The sequence below is a fragment of the Oncorhynchus nerka genome, linkage group LG28 (assembly GCF_034236695.1).
Source record: "Oncorhynchus nerka isolate Pitt River linkage group LG28, Oner_Uvic_2.0, whole genome shotgun sequence".
Taxonomy (NCBI): Eukaryota; Metazoa; Chordata; class Actinopteri; order Salmoniformes; family Salmonidae; genus Oncorhynchus; species Oncorhynchus nerka.
Genome location: NC_088423.1, coordinates 15,216,026 through 15,234,487, shown reverse-complemented (window position 1 = coordinate 15,234,487; position 18,462 = coordinate 15,216,026). Strand labels below are relative to the sequence as shown.

Sequence of the window (18,462 nt, the reverse complement as noted above, 5' to 3'; positions counted from 1 at the left end):
ACACCGCCCGGGCAACGAAGGAGTGGCTTCATAAGAAGCATTTCAAGGTCCTGGAGTGGCCTAGCCAGTCTCGAGATCTCAACCCAATAGAACATCTTTGGAGGGAGTTGAAAGTCCGTGTTGCCCAGCAACAGCTCCAAAACGTCACTGCTCTAGAGGAGATCTGATCTGTATGGAGGAATGGGCCAAAATACCAGCAACAGTGTGTGTGAAAACCTTGTGAAGACTTACAGAAAACGTTTGACCTCTGTCATTGCCAACAAAGGGTATATAACAAAGTATTGAGAAACTTTTGTTATTGACCAAATACTTTTTTTCCACCATTTGCAAATAAAATCATTAAAAATCCTACAATGTGATTTTCTGGATTTTTTCTTCTCTTTTTGTCTGTCATAGTTGAAGTGTACCTATGATGAAAATGACAGGCCTCATCTTTTTACGTGGGAGAACTTGCACAATTTGTGGCTGACTAAATACTTTTTTGCCCCACTGTATATCAACGGGCACTGTCTTTTTCAGTAGGAGAGGGAGAGACGATGGCTGCCCAAGCTCTGTTACGCACACCTGACGCGATGTTATCTTTCTCGCTCATTTTTCAAAATAAAAGCCTGAAACTGTCTAAAGACTGACACCTTGAGGAAGCGATAGGAAAAGGAATCTGGTTGATATCCCTTTAAATGGAACGAAGGCAGGCTATGGAACATGGAGCTTTCAAAATTGAAGCCACTTCCTGGTTTGATTTTCCTCCGTTTTTCGCCTGCAATATCAGTTCTGTTATACTCACAGACAATTTGACAGTCTTGGAAATTTTTTGACTGTTTTCTATCCTAATCTGACAATTTTATGCATATTCTAGCATATAGGCCTGAGAAATAGGCCGTTTACATTGGGAACGTTATTTTTCCAAACATAAAAATAGTGCCCCCTAGCTGAAAGAGGTTAAAAAGAAATTTGTGCAGTGGTTGAAAAACAAGTTTTAATGACTCCAACCTAACTGTATGTAAACTTCCGACTTCAACTGTATGTCCTTCATCTGTTTCTTGTTAAGCATTTTCCCATCCTGGAATCAGAAACCCTATGGGAATCTTTGGGAGAGAAGAGAAATGTATTACAATTTAGCATACACCATCTACACAACTTTACTATTGTCATGATTTATACCATTAAGGCTTAGCTAGTTATCTTATCGACAGCTTACTAATAATAATAGTGTTTAACATTACTTGTTAACACATCGCTAGCTACCACCGATTTTAAAGGGGTTACCTAGTTATCACAATTTTTGCTAATACACTAGCTAGCTAGATTCTTACAATTGGAACCACTAGTGTGCTGACAGGATGCTAGTTAGTTCACTTACCAGGTACCTAGCTAGACATACCTGAGTTCTGATGTTAGATAATGAACATGCTAATCTAAAAAAAAGCTAGCAAAACAAATTGCATGGAATTTCTATCATGTCGATGTTCGCTAGCTGGCTGCTAACGTTTGCTAGCTAGTGAAGCTAACTAGCCAGCAAATGTGAACAACTTAGCTAGTTAACAATATCATGCCCAAGATTATCTCATGCTAAATCATCTAGCTGAATTTTTATATTTATAAAGCCATTTTAGGTTTCACCTAATGCTAGCTAGATGTTTCCTAGGTAGGACAGATGCTATGTAGCTAGCTGGGCAGCAAGCTAAATCATCCATCAGAAATTCTGTATCTGAAAGTGAAAAATTGCATTTTTATCTTGTAAATGTTTATTTTGCGTGATCTCTTCTGTCTGGCCTTTGCACACTTCTCATAGCCACGTCCATTCTGATTCTTCATGAATCCCTGTCACATTGTCAGTATCAACACTAAATTCTGAGCACGTCCCAGGTATTTATTTCAAGCGCAGATTCGTGCAGATGCTGTATCACAAAGTAGGTAATTTCTCAGAAACCAGTCAAACACGCCAATAATATGGCTTGAGATATTCAGATGAGGCCTTCATTCCTGGAATAAATAGCTAAATTTACCACAAATCATCAGGGTTTTAAACGTGGAGCCAGACATCATTGTAGTTGACCATTGATCTGAAAACCAACCGTTTCTGGGAAAGAGAAACAATGTATCACACCTAAGTGAGAAAATAAAAGTGGTGTATCTGCAACCATTGAAAATAAGGTTGCATAGGACCTCCTGAGTGGCACAGCATCGCAGTGCTTGAGGCCTCACTACAGACTCTGGTTCGATCCCAGGCTGTGACCGGCAGTCCCATAGGGTGGTGCACAATTGGCCGTTGTCCGGGTTAGAGGAGGGTTTGGCTCGGGGGCTTTACTCAGCTATTTGCGGTCTAGCCACTCCTTGTGTAGGTTGACTTCGGTCGTCAGTTGAACTGTGTTTTCTCCGACACATTGGTGCAGCTGGCTTCCCGGTTAAGCGGGCGGGTGTTAAGAAACTCTGTTTGGTGGTTCATGTCGCGTCATGTTGGGGAGCCTGTTGGGGAGTTGCAGCGATGAGACAAGATCGTAATTGGATCGCAATCATGAAAAAGGGGTAAAATACAAAAAAAGGAACATAATAATACTGTTCCATTATGATACATAAGGGTTCAATATTATACGCATTTGTAAGTGCTTTTATAAATGGTTAATAGCTGGAGGTAAATAGTGGCTCACTATTTGGCAAGCACTAACTGGCTATAGCACTACTATAACCCATTTATGAATGTTTTATAATGCATTTACAAATGACTAACCATTAATAACGTAAATATTAACACTTTACAAATGGAATGTTATGATTTTTCATAAACCTATAGAGTACATAAATCAAACAAACCACTCACTGATGGATTGATTCTGTTTTCCTGTGTGTAGCTCCATCGTCCGGCTGGGACGGTGGCTCTCCCTCGGACCCCCCGGTGGACAACGGCACTGCAGCTTGGGGGAAACCTACTGAGACCCCCACCGGCTGGGAAGACCCTGGGAAGACCACCTCTGGCTGGGGAAACCCCTCACCCAACCCCATCAAATCTGGTAAGGGAGCTAACTACTGTAAATCCTCAAAGATATGATGGCTGATTGTCTAACTATAGGTACAGTGTAGAGGTCGACCGATTAATTGGAATGGCCGATTTAAATTAGGGCCGATTTCAAGTTTTCATAAAAATTGGAAATCTGTATTTTTGGATGCAGATTTTATTTTTTTTACACCTTTTATTTAATCTTTATTTAACTAGGCAAGTCAGTAAAGAACACATTCTTATTTTCAATGATGGCCTAGGAACAGTGGGTTAACTGCCTGTTCAGGGGCAGAACGACAGATTTTCACCTTGTCAGCTCGGGGGATCCATCCTTGAAACCTTACAGTTAACTAGTCCAATGCTATAACCACCTGCCTCATTTATTTTATTTATCTGTTATTTTACCAGGTAAGTTTACTGAACACGTTCTCATTTGCAGCCACGACCTGGGGAATAGTTACAAGGGAGATAAGGGGGGGATGAATGAGCGAATTGTAAACTGGATTATTAGGTGACCGTGATGGTTTGAGGGCCAGATTGGGAATTTAGCCAGGACACTGGGGTTAACACCCCTACAACACCCCTCGTTGCACTCCACAAGGAGACTGCCTGTTACACGAATGCAGTAAGCCAAGGTAAGTTGCTAGCTAGCATTAAACTTATCTTATAAAAAAACAATCAATCAATCATAATCAATAGTTAAGTACACATGTTTGATGATATTACTAGTTTATCTAGCGTGTCCTGCATTGCATATAATCTGACTGAGCGGTGGTAGACAGCAGCAGGCTCTAAGCATTCATTCAAACAACACTTTCATGCGTTTTGCCAGCAGCTCTTCGTTGTGCGTCAAACATTGCGCTGTTTATGACCTCAACCATATCAACTCCCGAGATGAGGCTGGTGTAACCGATGTGAAATGGCTAGCTAGTTAGCGGGGTGCGAGCTAATAGCGTTTCAAACGTCACTCGCTCTGAGACTTGGAGTGGTTGTTACCCTTGGTCTGCATGTACCTGGGATTATTGAAAACTCATGTTAAAAGGAACCACCAGCTTTCATATCTTATGTTCTGAGCAAGGAACGTTAGCTTTCTTATATTGCACATTTTACTTTCTTCTCCAACACTTTGTTTTTGTATTATTTAAACTAAATTGAACATGTTTCATTATTTGAGGCTAAATTGATTTTATTGATGTATTATATTAAGTTAAAATAAGTGTTCATTCAGTATGGTTGTAATTGTCATTATTACAAATAAATATAAAAAAAATTGGTTGACGTAATCGGTTTCGGCTTTTTTTTGGTCCTCCAGTAATTGGCATCGGCGTTGAAAAATCATAATCGGTCGACCTCTAGTACAGTGCATTCGGAAAGTATTCAGACCCTTTAACTTTTTCCACATTTTGTTACGTTGCAGCCTTACTCTAAAATGTTCAAATTAGTTTTTCCCCCACATCAATCTACACACAATACCACATGATGACAAAGCAAAAAAAAAAAAAAAATTTTTTTAATGTGTGTGTGTACCTGTATTTGGGGAATTTCTCCCATTCCTCTCTGCAGATCCTATCTTTCTCTGTCAGGTTGGAAGGGAAGTGTCGCTGCACAGCTATTTTCAGGTCTCCCTAGAGATGTTCAGTCACTCAAGGACATTCAGAGACTTGTCCTGAAGCCACTCCTGCTTTGTCTTGTGCTTAGGGTCGTTGTCCTGTTGGAAGGTGAACCTTCACCCCAGTCTGAGATCCTGAGCACTCTGGAGCAGGTTTTCATCAAGGATCTCTCTGTACTTTGCTTCGTTCATCTTTCACTCAATCCTGACTAGTCTCTCAGTCCTTGCCGCTGAAAAACATCCCCACAGTATGATGCTGCCACCACCATGCTTCTCCGTAGGGATGGTGCCAGGTTTCCTCCAGACATGACAGAGTTCAATCTTGGTTTTATCAGACCAGAGAATCTTGTTTCTCATGGTCTGAGACCATTAGGTGCCTTTTGGCAAACTCCAGGTGGGCTGTCATGTGCCTTTTACTGAGGAGTGTGGTTTGGCCACTCTACCATAACGGCTTGATTGGTGGAGTGCTGAAGAGATCGTTGTCCTTCTGGTATGTTCTCCCATCTCCAGAAGAATTCTTTAACTCTGTCAGTGACCATCGAGTTCTGGGTCACCTCCCTGACCAAGGTCCTTCTCCACCGATTGCTCATTTTGGCCGGGTGGCCAGCTCTATTAAGAGTCTTGGTGGTTCCAAACTTCTTCCATTTAAGAATGATGGAAGCCACTTTGTTCTTGAGTACCTTCAAGGATGTACATGATTAAAATTTAATTCTACTACACCGGCTCTGATGCTCATCGGATGTGGTAGGGCTTGAAAACTATTAGACTACAAAAGGAAACCCGGATGCGAGCTGCCCAGTGACGCGAGCCTACCTGATGAGCTAAATGCCTTTTATGCTTGCTTTGAGTTAAGCAACACTGAAGCATGCATGAGAGCACCCGCTATTCCGGAGGACTGTGATAACGCTCTCGTACGCCGATGTGAGCAAGATTATTCACAAAGCCACGGGGCCAGGTGGATTACCAGGACGTGTACTCAAAGCATGTGTGGATCAACTGGCAAGTGTCTTCACTGACATTTTCAACCTCTCCCTGACTGAGTCTGTAATACCAACATGTTTCAAGCAGACCACCATAGTCCTTGTGCCCAAGGAAGCAAAGTTAACCTGCCTAAATGATTACCGCTGATCATAGCTTACATCAACAGCATCCTCCCGGATACCCTAGACCCAATTCGCATACTGCCCCAACAGATCCACAGTGATGCAATATCAATCGTACTCGATACTGCCCTTTCCCACCTGGACAAAAGGAACACCTATGAGAATGCTGTTTATTGACTACAGCTCAGCGTTCAACACCATAGTGCCCACAAAGCTCATCACTTAGCTAAGGACCCTGGGACTTAACACCTCCCTCTGCAACTGGATTCTTGACTTCCTGATGGGCCTCCCCAGGTGGTAAGGGTAGGCAACCACACGTCAGCCACTCTGATCCTCAACACTGGGGCCCCTCAGGGGCGTGTACTTAGTCTGCTACTATACTCCCTGTTCACACACGACTGCATGGCCAAACATGACTCCAACACCAAGTTTGCTGATGACAGAACAGTGGTAGGCCTGATTTAAAGCATAGCAGTGTGAACAGACAACACAGAGTTACACATGGAGTAAACAATTAACAAGTCAATAACACAGTAGGGGGGGGGGGAAAGGGAGGGGGGGGGTCTATATACATTGTGTGCAAAAGGCATGAGGAAGGCGAATAATTACAATTTTGCAGATTAACACGAGTGATAAATGATCAGATGGTCATGTACAGGTAGAGATATTGGTGTGAAAAAGAGAAGAAAAGTAAATAAATTAAAACAGTATGGGGATGAGGTAGGTAAAAATGGGTGGGCTATTTACCAATAGACTATGTACAGCTGCAGCGATCGGTTAGCTGCTCAGATAGCAGATGTTTGAAGTTGGTGAGGGAGATAAAAGTCTCCAACTTCAGCGATTTTTGCAATTCGTTCCAGTCACAGGCAGCAGAGAACTGGAACGAAAGGCGGCCAAATGAGGTGTTGGCTTTAGGGATGATCAGTGAGATACACCTGCTGGAGCGCGTGCTACGGGTGGGTGTTGCCATCGTGACCAGTGAACTGAGATAAGGCGGAGCTTTACCTAGTATGGACTTGTAGATGACCTGGAGCCAGTGGGTCTGGTGACGAATATGTAGCGAGGGCCAGCCGACTAGAGCATACAAGTCGCAGTGGTGGGTGGTATAAGGTGCTTTAGTGACAAAACGGATGGCACTGTGATAAACTGCATCCAGTTTGCTGAGTAGAGTGTTGAAAGAAATTTTGTAGATGACATCGCCGAAGTCGAGGATCGGTAGGATAGTCAGTTTTACTAGGGTAAGTTTGGCGGCGTGAGTGAAGGAGGCTTTGTTGCGGAATAGAAAGCCGACTCTTGATTTGATTTTCGATTGGAGATGTTTGATATAAGTCTGGAAGGAGAGTTTACAGTCTAGCCAGACACCTAGGTACTTATAGATGTCCACATATTCAAGGTTGGAACCATCCAGGGTGGTGATGCTGGTCAGGCGTGCGGGTGCAGGCAGCGAACGGTTGAAAAGCATGCATTTGGTTTTACTAGCGTTTAAGAGCAGTTGGAGGCCACGGAAGGAGTGTTGTATGGCATTGAAGCTCGTTTGGAGGTTAGATAGCACAGTGTCCAAGGACGGGCCGGAAGTATATAGAATGGTGTCGTCTGCATAGAGGTGGATCAGGGAATCGCCCGCAGCAAGAGCAACATCATTGATATATATACAGAAAAAAGAGTCGGCCCGAGGATTGAGCCCTGTGGCACCCCCATAGAGACTTCCAGAGGACCGGACAGCATGCCCTCCGATTTGACACACTGAACTCTGTCTGCAAAGTAATTGGTGAACCAGGCAAGGCAGTCATCAGAAAAACCGAGGCTACTGAGTCTGCCGATAAGAATATGGTGATTGACAGAGTCGAAGGCCTTGGCAAGGTCGATGAAGACGGCTGCACAGTACTGTCTTTTATCGATGGCGGTTATGATATCGTTTAGTACCTTGAGCGTGGCTGAGGTGCACCCGTGACCGGCTCGGAAACGAGATTGCACAGCGGAGAAGGTACGGTGGGATTCGAGATGGTCAGTGACCTGTTTGTTGACTTGGCTTTCGAAGACCTTAGATAGGCAGGGCAGGATGGATATAGGTCTGTAACAGTTTGGGTCCAGGGTGTCTCCCCCTTTGAAGAGGGGGATGACTGCGGCAGCTTTCCAATCCTTGGGGATCTCAGACGATATGAAAGAGAGGTTTAACCTCATAGTCCGACCAAACCCGTATGCGGTAGCGTAACTACAGCCTCAAGCTCATTAGCATAACGCAACGTTAGCGATTTCTAAAAATCGCAAATGAAATGAAATAAATATGCCTGTTCTCAAGCTTATCCTTTTCTTAACAATCCTGTCGTCTCAGATTTTCAAAATATGCTTTAGAACCAGAGAAAATCACTAATTTGTGTAAGAGTGGAGTTAGCTAGCTTAGCGTTAGCGTTAGCATTTAGCACGCAACATATTCACAAAAAACAGCCAAGGAATCAAATAAAATAATTTACCTTTGAAGAACTTCAGATGTTTCAATGAGGAGACTCTCAGTTACATAGCAGATGTCCAGTTTTTCCTGAAAGATTCTTGTGTAGGACACATCGTTCCCTTTTGTTACTATGCATATGGCTACCGAAACTAACCGAAAATTCAGTCACCTACATGTCGAACTTTTTTCCGAATTAACTCCATAATATCGACTGAAACATGGAAAACGTTGTTTGAATCAATCCTGAAGGTGGTTTGTCATATTTCTCTCCATTGAAAGCACCGTCCTTGTAGCCTGGTTTGTTCTGAGATTTGAATGGAAAAATACCGGGACCTGACTTTTGCGCACCGATTGCCACGCAGACACCAAGCGGGACACCTGGTAAATGTAGTCCCTTATGGTCAATCTTCCAATGATATGCCTACAAATACGTCACAATGCTGCAAAGACCTTGGGGAAACAAGAGAAAGAGTCCGTTCATTCCTGTCGCATTCACAGCCATATAAGGCGATCATGGAAAACGTAGCCTCAGAAATCCTGTGCATTTCCTGGTCGGTCATACATCTTGGTTTTGCCCGAAGCATTTGTTCTAAGGGACTCACAGTGAAAATCTTTGCATTTCTGGAAACGTAAGACTGTCTTCTTTCCAAAACTATCAATTCCAAGCATATTCGAGCATCTTTTCGTGACAAAATATTGCGCTTAAAACGGGCACGTCTTTTTATCCAAAAATGAAATACTGCCCCTAGAGTCTTAACAGGTTAACAGGCTGGTAATAGGGGTTGCGACAATGGCTGCGGATAGTTTCAGAAATAGAGGGTCCAGATTGTCAAGCCCAGCTGATTTGTACGGGTCCAGGTTTTGCAGCTCTTTCAGAACATCTGCTATCTGGATCACTGACAACGGTGAGACAGCCTGTAGGGAGGAGGTCAGAGAACTGGTGGTGTGGGGCCAGGACAACATCTCCCTCAATGTGAGCAAGACGAAGGACTACAGGCAAAGGCGGGCCGAACAGGCCTCATTAACATCAACAGGGCTGTAGTGGAGCGGGTCTAGTGTTTCAAGTTCCTTCGTGTCCACGTCACCAATGCTCCATCATGGTCCAAACTAGAGGTCGACCGATTATGATTTTTCAACGGTGATACGGATTATTGGAGGACCCAAAAAATGCCGATACCGATTTAATTGGCACATTTTATTATTATTTTATATTGTATGTATGTGTGTATGCGTGTATGTATGTTGTAATAAATGACAATTACAATAATACTGAATGAACAATCAACACTTTTTAATTTTTTAAAATTGTTTTTACTTAATATAAAATAATGAATAATTATGAAACATTGCATTAAATAATGCAAAAACAGTGTTGGAGAAAAGTCAAGGGCAAGATGTGCCATGTAAAAAAGCTAACGTTTAAGTTCCTTGCTCAGAACATGAGAACATAAGATGGTGGTTCCTTTTTAACATGTCTTCAATATTCCCACTTAAGAAGTTTTAGGTTGTAGTTATTATAGGAATTATAGGACTTTCTCTCTATACCATTTGTATTTCATATACCTTTGACTATTGGATGTTCTTATAGGCACTTTAGCATTGCCAGCCTAATCTCGGGAGTTGATAGGCTTGAAGTCATAAACAGGGCTGTGCATCAAGCATTGCAAAGAGCTGCTGTTTGAATGAACGCTTATGAGCCTGCTGCTGCCTACCCCCGCTCAGACTGCTCTAACAAATATCAAACCATAGACTTAATTATAATATAATTAACACAATATGGTCAAATCCGGAAACTATCATTTCGAAAACAAAATGTTTTTCAGTGAAATCCGGAAACGTTCCATCGAACGGGTGGCAACCCTAAGTCTAAATATTACTGTTACATTTCCCAACCTTAAATGTTATGTCATAATTATGTAAAATTCTGGCAAGTTAATTACGGTCTTTGTTAGGAATAAATGGCCTTTCAACAGTTCGCAACGAGCCATGCGGCCCAAACTGTTGCATATACCCTGTTTCTGCTTGCACTGAACGCAAGAGAAGTGACACAATTTCCCCAGTTAATATTGCCTGCTAACATGAATTTATTTTAACTACATATGCAGGTTTAAAAATATATACTTGTGTACATTATTGCAACGATTGTACTCTTTTTGAAATGTGCTTTTGTTAAATAACCCGTTTGGCGAATTTGAAGTAGGCTGTGATTCGATTATAAATTTAACAGGCATCACATTGATTTATATGCAACACAGAACAAGCTAGTTAACTACACATGGTTGATATTACTAGGTTAACTTGTGATTATGTGAAGATTTTTTTGTGTGTATAATGAGTTTAATGCTAGCTAGCAACTTGTCTCCTTACAGCCATAAGGTCCTTTTGACACTGCACTCGCGTAACAGGTGTTCAGCCTGCCACGCAGTCTCCTCGTGGATTGCCATGTAATCAGCCATAATCAGCATCCAAAAAGGCCGATTACCTGTTATGAGAACTTAAAATCTGCCATAATTAATCGACCTCTAGTCCAAACACACCAAGACAGTCGTGAAGAGGGCACGACAACACCTTTTCCCCTTCAGGAGACTGAAACGATTTGGCATGGGTCCCCAGATCCTCAAATGATTCTACAGCTGCACCATCGAGAGCATCCTGACCGGTTGCATAACTGCCTGGAATGTGAAGCGCTACAGAGGGTAGTGTGTACGGGCCAGTACATCGCTGGGGCCAAGCTTCCTGCCATCCAGGACCTAAATAATAGGCGTGTCAGAGGAAAGCCCATAATTCAATCACCCAAGTCATAGGCTGTTTTCTCTGCTATTGCACAACAAGTGGTACCGGAAGGCCAAGTCTAGGACCAAAAGGCTCCTTAACATCTTCTACCCCAAGCCATAAGACTGCTGAACAATTAATCAAATGGCCACTGGACTATTATTGACCCCTTCCATTTGTTTTGTACACTGCTGCTACTGACTGTTATTATCTATGCGTAGTCACTTCTTCCCTACATACATACCCCCGCACACTGACTCTGTATGTTTTTGTTTACTTTTTATAATTTTTTAAACTGTAGTTTATTTGGTAAATTTTCTTAACCGGCAGTGAAGTTCAAGAAGAGTTAAGAGCTTGTAAGTAAGCATTTCACTGTAAGGTCTACACTTATTGTATTCGGCTCGTGACAAAGTTTGATTAAGACTGTAACAAAATGTGGAAAAGGGGAAGGTCTGAATACTTTCCAAGTGCTCTGTATATCATAAGCATAGCTGTGTGACGAGTCACCCTTGCAGAGTGACATGGTTTTGTCTCCCAAAATATCCAGACAGTCAAAGATTTGCATTGTCATAATAACACAGCATTTTGTTAATATGGCATTATGTTCTTATGGTGTAATAATGCTACTCATTGTTATATCCCTAGCAGGTTCAAAGTCTATGCAAGAAGGAAGCTGGGGTGAGGGCGACCAGGGCTCTGTGGCGGCCTCTCGTCACTCCAGCTGGGAGGAAGAGGAGGAGGGAGGTGGAGGGGTGTGGAGCAGCGCTGGGTCCCAGGGTAGCAGCTCTTCCTACAACAGTGGGGGCTGGGGCCAAGGTCACGGGGGCAAGAAGCCCAACAAGGTAGAAAAGCATTCACAATGGGGGGAGGTTTGTTTGGTTGTTGCCTCATTCAAATACTTGATAGGAGTTGGATTTTTGATGAGGTCTTTTGGTTTGAAGACAATGTTTGTGCCAGAACAAACTACTGCCATAAATGTTATATCTGTATGTTTTTGTCTCCGGCTCCACTGAAGAGTGGAGGAGGAGACTCCTGGATGAACCCCATGAATAAACAGTTCTCCAACATGGGGCTCCTGGTAAGTTTCAAAGCAAATACAAGGTTTAGGGTCCATGGGCAGTCATAGGTTGTGTTTTGAGATATTGGACATAGTGGGAGATGTTTTGTTGTAGCTATTACAATGACGATGTCATGCCAAGCAGGGCCTAAAATGTACTTTTTGGTCCATAAACCCTGCAGGTAGATGGCGAAATATACTCAGCAAATAAAAGACACGATCCTGTCTTTCAAAGATAGTTTTTAAAAAGAGATCTTCATTATAAAGGGTTTAAACACTGTTTCCCATGCTTGTTCAATTAACCCCTCAAACTAAGTAGAGAATCAATCTTCAGGATGTTATTATCATATATATCCAATAACGTTCCAACCGGAGCATTCGTTTTTGTCTACAGAGTAATGGAACGCAAGGCGATCTAATGAATACTGCACGTAACCAGGAACTGGCATTCTGCCAGACCAGTGACTCAAATAGCTGCCATCCGGTCTCACATCACACTAGAGGCTTCATTCCACGTTCTGCTGACTGTTGACATCCAGTGGAAGGCGTAGGAAGTGCGAACAGATCCATATCTTATTTGGATGTGAATAGGCGATGAGTTGAAAATACACCAGCCCCAGAATTTGCACTTCCTGTTTGGAAGTTTGCCTGCCCTATGAGTTCTGTTATACTCACAGACATAATTCAAACAGTTTTAGAAACTTCAGAGTGTTTTCTATCCAATAGTAATAATAATATGCATATATTAGCATCTGGAACAGAGTAGGAGGCAGTTCACTATGGGCACGCAATTCATCCAAAGTGAAAATGCTGCCCCCTATCCCTAAAAGGTTATTAAGACATTTAATTTCACAGTCATGAAAACTTAGGCCACTAAAGAGGCCTTTCTACTGACTCTGAAAACACCAAAAGAAAGATGCCCAGGACCCCTGCTCATCTGTGTGAACGTGCCTTAGGCATGCTGCAAGGAGGCATGAGGACTGTAGATGTGGCCGGGGCAATAAATTGTCGTACTGTGAGATGCCTAAGATAGCGCTACAGGGAGACGGGACAGACAGCTTATCATCCTTGCAGTGGCAGACCACTTGTAACAACACCTGCACAGGATCGGTACATCCTAACATCACACCTGCGGGACAGGTACAGGACGGCAACAACTGCCCGAGTTACACCAGGAACGCACAATCTCTCCATCAGTGCTCAGACTGTCCGCAATAGGATGAGAGTGGCTGGACTGTGTGCTTGTAGACCGGTTGTAAAGGCAGGTCCTCGCCAGCAACATCGCCTATGGGCACGAACCCACCGTCGCTGGACCAGACTGGACTGGCTAAAGTGCTCTTCACTGACGAGCTGTGGTTTTGTCTCACCAGGGGTGATGGTTGGATTCACATTTATTGTTGAAGGAATGAATGTTACACCGAGGCCTGTACTTTGGAGCGGGATCAATATGGAGGGTCTGTCGTCTGGGGCGGTGTGTCACAGCATCATCGGACTGAGCTTGTTGTCATTGCAGGCAATCTCAACACTGTGTGTTACAGGGAAGACATCCTCCTCATGTGGTACCCTTTCTGCAGTCTCATCCTGACATGACCCTCCAGCATGACAATGCCACCAGCCAGGACAAAGTCTCACTTTGTAGATTTGAGTAAATTAGACCAGCTTTTATGCCTGTGCGCAGTGCCTCCAAAAATGAATCTATCAGCACACTGCACAAAGCTCCCTAGCCAGGCACTGTTGCTGCGCGAGGTGGTTTATATATTTGTTTTTCTTTGTGCGATTAGCAGCTATGCAACATAACCGCAGAAATACTCTCAAAACAAGCTACTGTAGGGCCTCCTCAGTGGCGCAGCGGTCTAAGTAGACGCACCACTACAGGCCCAGGTTCGATCCCAACCCGGCTGTATCGCAACCGGCCTTGATTTGGAGTGCCATAGGGCGTCGCTCAATTGGCCCAGCGTTGTCAGGGGAGGGTTTGGCTGGGGGGGGGGGTTTACTTGGCTCATCGCGCTCTAGCGAAGACTCGTCAGTTGAACAGTGTTTCTTCCAACACATTGGTACGGCTGGCTTTCAGGTTAAGAGGGCGGGTGTTAAGAGGTCATGTTTCGTAGGACGCTTGACCCGACCTTCGCCACCAGAGCCCCAACGTTGCAGCGATGAGACAAGATCGTACACGTGTGCTCATCCATTACTTTTTACTCCTATTTCTATTCGCAAATGTGAATGTAATGCTCGCACTGTAGAGCCCTGCAAATCGACCACCCGCCTACGTGGCTTGTGAAATATACATTTTTACTCTCCAATACCTCAATTCACCCTCATTTGGCAGGTGTTAATTTTACGCCCCCTGATGCCACGTGATAGCTATGTTGGGGTTGATGGTGGTAGTGAAGATATGTGCTGTGTTTGTAGGGTGATGATCCTAGTGGGCGACCTCTGGACCTGGCCCCTGGTCCTTCTCAGGATAAGAAAATGGAGGGAGAGAAGCGAGGGATGGGCCTGAGTGACTACAATGGAGAGATGCGTAAAGGAGGGCAGAGAGGAGTGGGAGGAGGAGGCATGGTCTACCGTTCACCTGGTTCCAAAGAGATTGGGCCTGGCGACCCTGGGCCTTGTTATGACAAGGTTGGTACCTCAGACACATCACAAACCTCTCTGGATACGTCCCAAATTTCACCCTATTCCCTGTATAGTACATTAGTTTTGATCCGAGCCCTATAAGCATTGGCCAAAAGTAGTGCACTATAAAGGGGTGCAAACCTCTGACTGACTTCTCCAAGTCCCTCTTGTGCCGTTAACATTTTCTTCTGTATTTCTTTCTTTCCCGTCTTCTTTTGGTATCCTTCTTCCTGCCCCATCATTTGGTATCCTTCTTCCTGTCTTGCCTACTTCTTCCCCCAAATTGGGCAACTACTTTGATTGGCTGTCACTGCGATCAGCAGCCCTTGCCGTTCACCAATCAGGATGGGTGCCTTGGGGAGGAGTACTCTCCACCCACTGTCTACAAACCCTCCCCCCTCTACAGCCACACTATCCCCCCTAGACAAGTAAGGCTGTGTCCCTCTGTCTCCATCAGCTCATTGCTTCACTGCTAACCTGGTCCCCGAAACAGGTTCTGTTTAGCCAAATCTTGAGTACTGTACATCCCTCATAAATTGTATTCGTCAAAAATCTGAGTACATATCATTTAATAAAAATAAAATGGATGTACCAATTGCAGATTATTCCTTTTAAACATCAAGTACAAAGTATCCTAATGTAATTTTGTGTCAATAGCTAGGTTTCTAACCGATTGGTGACAGGTTTTCATGCAAATATTCTCAAATCTGTATAAAAACAAAACACACATTTTCCCACCAGAAACGTTTCCATCAAACTGACTTGTTGTGGATTAAAGACTGTGCGTGATGACAGTGCACATAAAATAACTTTTGCAGTTAAATTCCCATGTACTGAATAAAGTACAAGTTGTGTTAAATGGGTTTCCATCGCATTTTCAATTCTACTGATGGGTTTTGTCAAAACAAATATGGTTTGTTTAGTGAATGTGCCTACTTTGGTTTTGGCACGTGCGCTCTAGCCAACAGCTCACAGCTCATATAATGGTACCTACAGCGCCTTAGGAAAGTACTCAGACCCCTTGACTTTTCCCACATTTTGTTACGTTATAGCCTTATTCTAAAATTGATTTTTTTTTAATCCTCATCAATTTACACACAATACCCCAAAACAAAAACTTTGATTTATTATTTTTACATTTTTGCTAATTTATATATATTTTTTAAAACAATGTAATTGTGAAAAGTATTCAGACCCTTTTAATCAGTACTTTGTTGAAGCATCTTTTGCAGTGATCTTCTTGGGTATGACACTACTAGCTTGCTGCACAACTATTTTCACGTCTCCAGAGATGTTAGATCAGGTTCAAGTCCGGGCTCTGCCCCAAGGACATTGAGAGAATTTTCCTGAATTTTTATTTTTACCTTTATTTTACTAGGCAAGTCAGTTAAGAACAAATTCTTATTTTCAATGACGGCCTAGGAACAGTGGGTTTAACTGCCTGTTCAGGGGCAGAACGACAGATTTGTACCTTGTCTGCTCGGGGATTCAAACTTGCAACCTTTCGGTTACTAGTCCAACGCTCTAACCACTAGGCTACCCTGCCGCCCCATACCTGCGTTGTCTTGGCTGTGTTTGGAAGGTGAACCTTCCCCAATCTGAGGTCCTGAGCACTCTGGAGCAGGTTTTCAACAAGGATCTCTCCGTTCATCTTTCCCTCGATTCTGACTTAGTCTCCCTGTCGCTGAAAAACATCCCCACAGCATGATGCTGCCACCACCATACTTCACTGAAGGGATGGTGCCAAGTTTCCTCCAGACGTGATCTTGGCATTCAGGCCAAAGAGTTCAATCTTGTTTTTTCAGATGAGAGAATCTTGTTTCTCATGGTCTGAGTCTTTAGGTGCCTTTTGGCAAACTCCAGGCGGGCTGCCATGTGCTTTTTTTACTGAGGAGTGGCTTCCGTCCGGCCACTCTACCAATAAAGGCCTGATTGATGGACTGCTGCGGAGATGGTTGTCCTTCTGGAAGGTTTTCCCATCTCCACAGAGGATCTCTAGAGCTCTGTCAGTGATCATTGGGTTCTCGGTCACCTCCCTGACCAATGCCCTTCTCCCCCGATTGCTCAGTTTGGTTGGGCGGCCAGCTCTAGGAAGAGTCTCGTGGTTCCAAACTTCTTCCATTTTAAGAAAGATGGAGGCAACCGTGTTCTTGGACCTTCAATGCTGCAGATATTTTGGTACCCTTCCCCAGATCTGTGCCTCGACACATTCCTGTCTCGGAGCTCTACGGACAATTCCTTCGACCTAATGGCTTGGTTTTTGCTCTGACATGCAGTGTCAATTGTGGGACCTTATATAGACTGGTGTGTGCCTTTCCAAATCATGTCCAATCAATTGAATTTACCACCAGTGGAATCCCAAGTTTTTTAAACATCTTCAGGATAATCAATGGAAACAGGATGCACCGGAGTTCAATTTCGAGTCTCATAGCAAAGGATCTGAATACATATATATGTAAATGGACTATTTCAAGTTTTTATTTATAATATATTATCAAAGATTTTAACTGTTTTTGATATGTCATTATGTGGGGTCAAGGGGTCTGAATACTTTCCAAAGGCACTGTCTGAGATTATTATGGATAAGAGCGAGTTTGTCAAACAGCAGCCAAGCATCGATCATCATGTCACCAGAATAAGTCCCTCTATTTATTGGAAAGTAGCATAAAGCTCATCGCCTTCCACTGTCACCATCCTGTGAAGTTCATCATTTTATTTAATCTGTAGCCTAACAAATTGCATGCTTTCCTGAGTCGTAGTGGGAGGACCACACAATATATCATGAGGTGACTCCAAGTTCATGATAGTTATTATAATAAAAATTTATTTTCACAGCCATTTCTCGCAAAATGTATTTTACCTACACAAAACGATCCCAGCTAGTCTGGTGTGTTTTGTTCTCATTTGGAATGTTTACCGACAAATGTTCTGTTTTCATCAGTCCTGCCGTAACTTTTTTTTTATCCGACGTGTACTTTACTCTCATAAAAAGTTTGGATGGAGACATGTTTATTGTTGTACCATTCTCTTCATCTGTAATTTCCTACTTCATCTCCCCTGTCTTAATGTCTAAGAGTCAGCCATGTTTGTAACCCTCTCCCTCTCTGTTCCCCTGTCAGGGTGGTCATAACATGTTTGGCGGCTGCGGTGGTGGGATGCCCCAGTCCAGACACCAGCCCGGTGTGCCACCCATCAACACGTCCGCTGGGATACGAGCGCAAGTGCCTCATCAGTACCTGTCGCCTCAGGTACCATTGTTGTTGTTGTATTTGATCAGACTGTAAAAGTAATCAGCTGTTTTAATGTTCATCTTTTCACCGCTTTTTTCACTACTTGCTGATCAATATCCCTTGTGCAAATCAGTCTATATGCCCCAACCTCTGCTCAGGAACAATAGATTTTTTGGTCCGTTGGCTTTTGTCAGAACTTTATGTGCAACATGTTGTTTCCAAGGATGTGATTTTATTTTGCCAGCCTGCTCTGGATCATTACCTAATGTGAGTGATTAGGTGAACTCACTCGATGGAGGAAGAAAACCTCACCAAATCAATGAGTAGTGCACCACTGATTTTCTGTTTATTAGAGGGAATGTGCTAGACAGAAGGTGCTTTGTGTTTATGTTCCATGTTCCCATGGTAACACCGATGTTCCAGGTGCCAGGTTCCATGCTGAAGCAGGTGGCACCTCCCAGTGCCGGCGTGGGTGGAGTCGGGGGTGTGAGTGGGGTGGCGGGTGTAGGAGGGGGTGTGTTCCCCCCTCAGCTGTCCCCCCAGCACATCGCCATGTTGAGCGGCATCTACCCCCCCCATATTCAGTTCCAGCTGGTGAGTAGCTGTACTCCTATACAACTCTAGAATGAAA

At 43.5% G+C, this 18,462-nt stretch overlaps 1 pseudogene; it reads left to right on the top strand.

The window, feature by feature from the left end:
• The window catches only part of LOC115113827 (trinucleotide repeat-containing gene 6B protein-like), a 59,689-nt pseudogene that overhangs the window by 23,112 nt on the left and 18,115 nt on the right, over window positions 1-18,462 (top strand).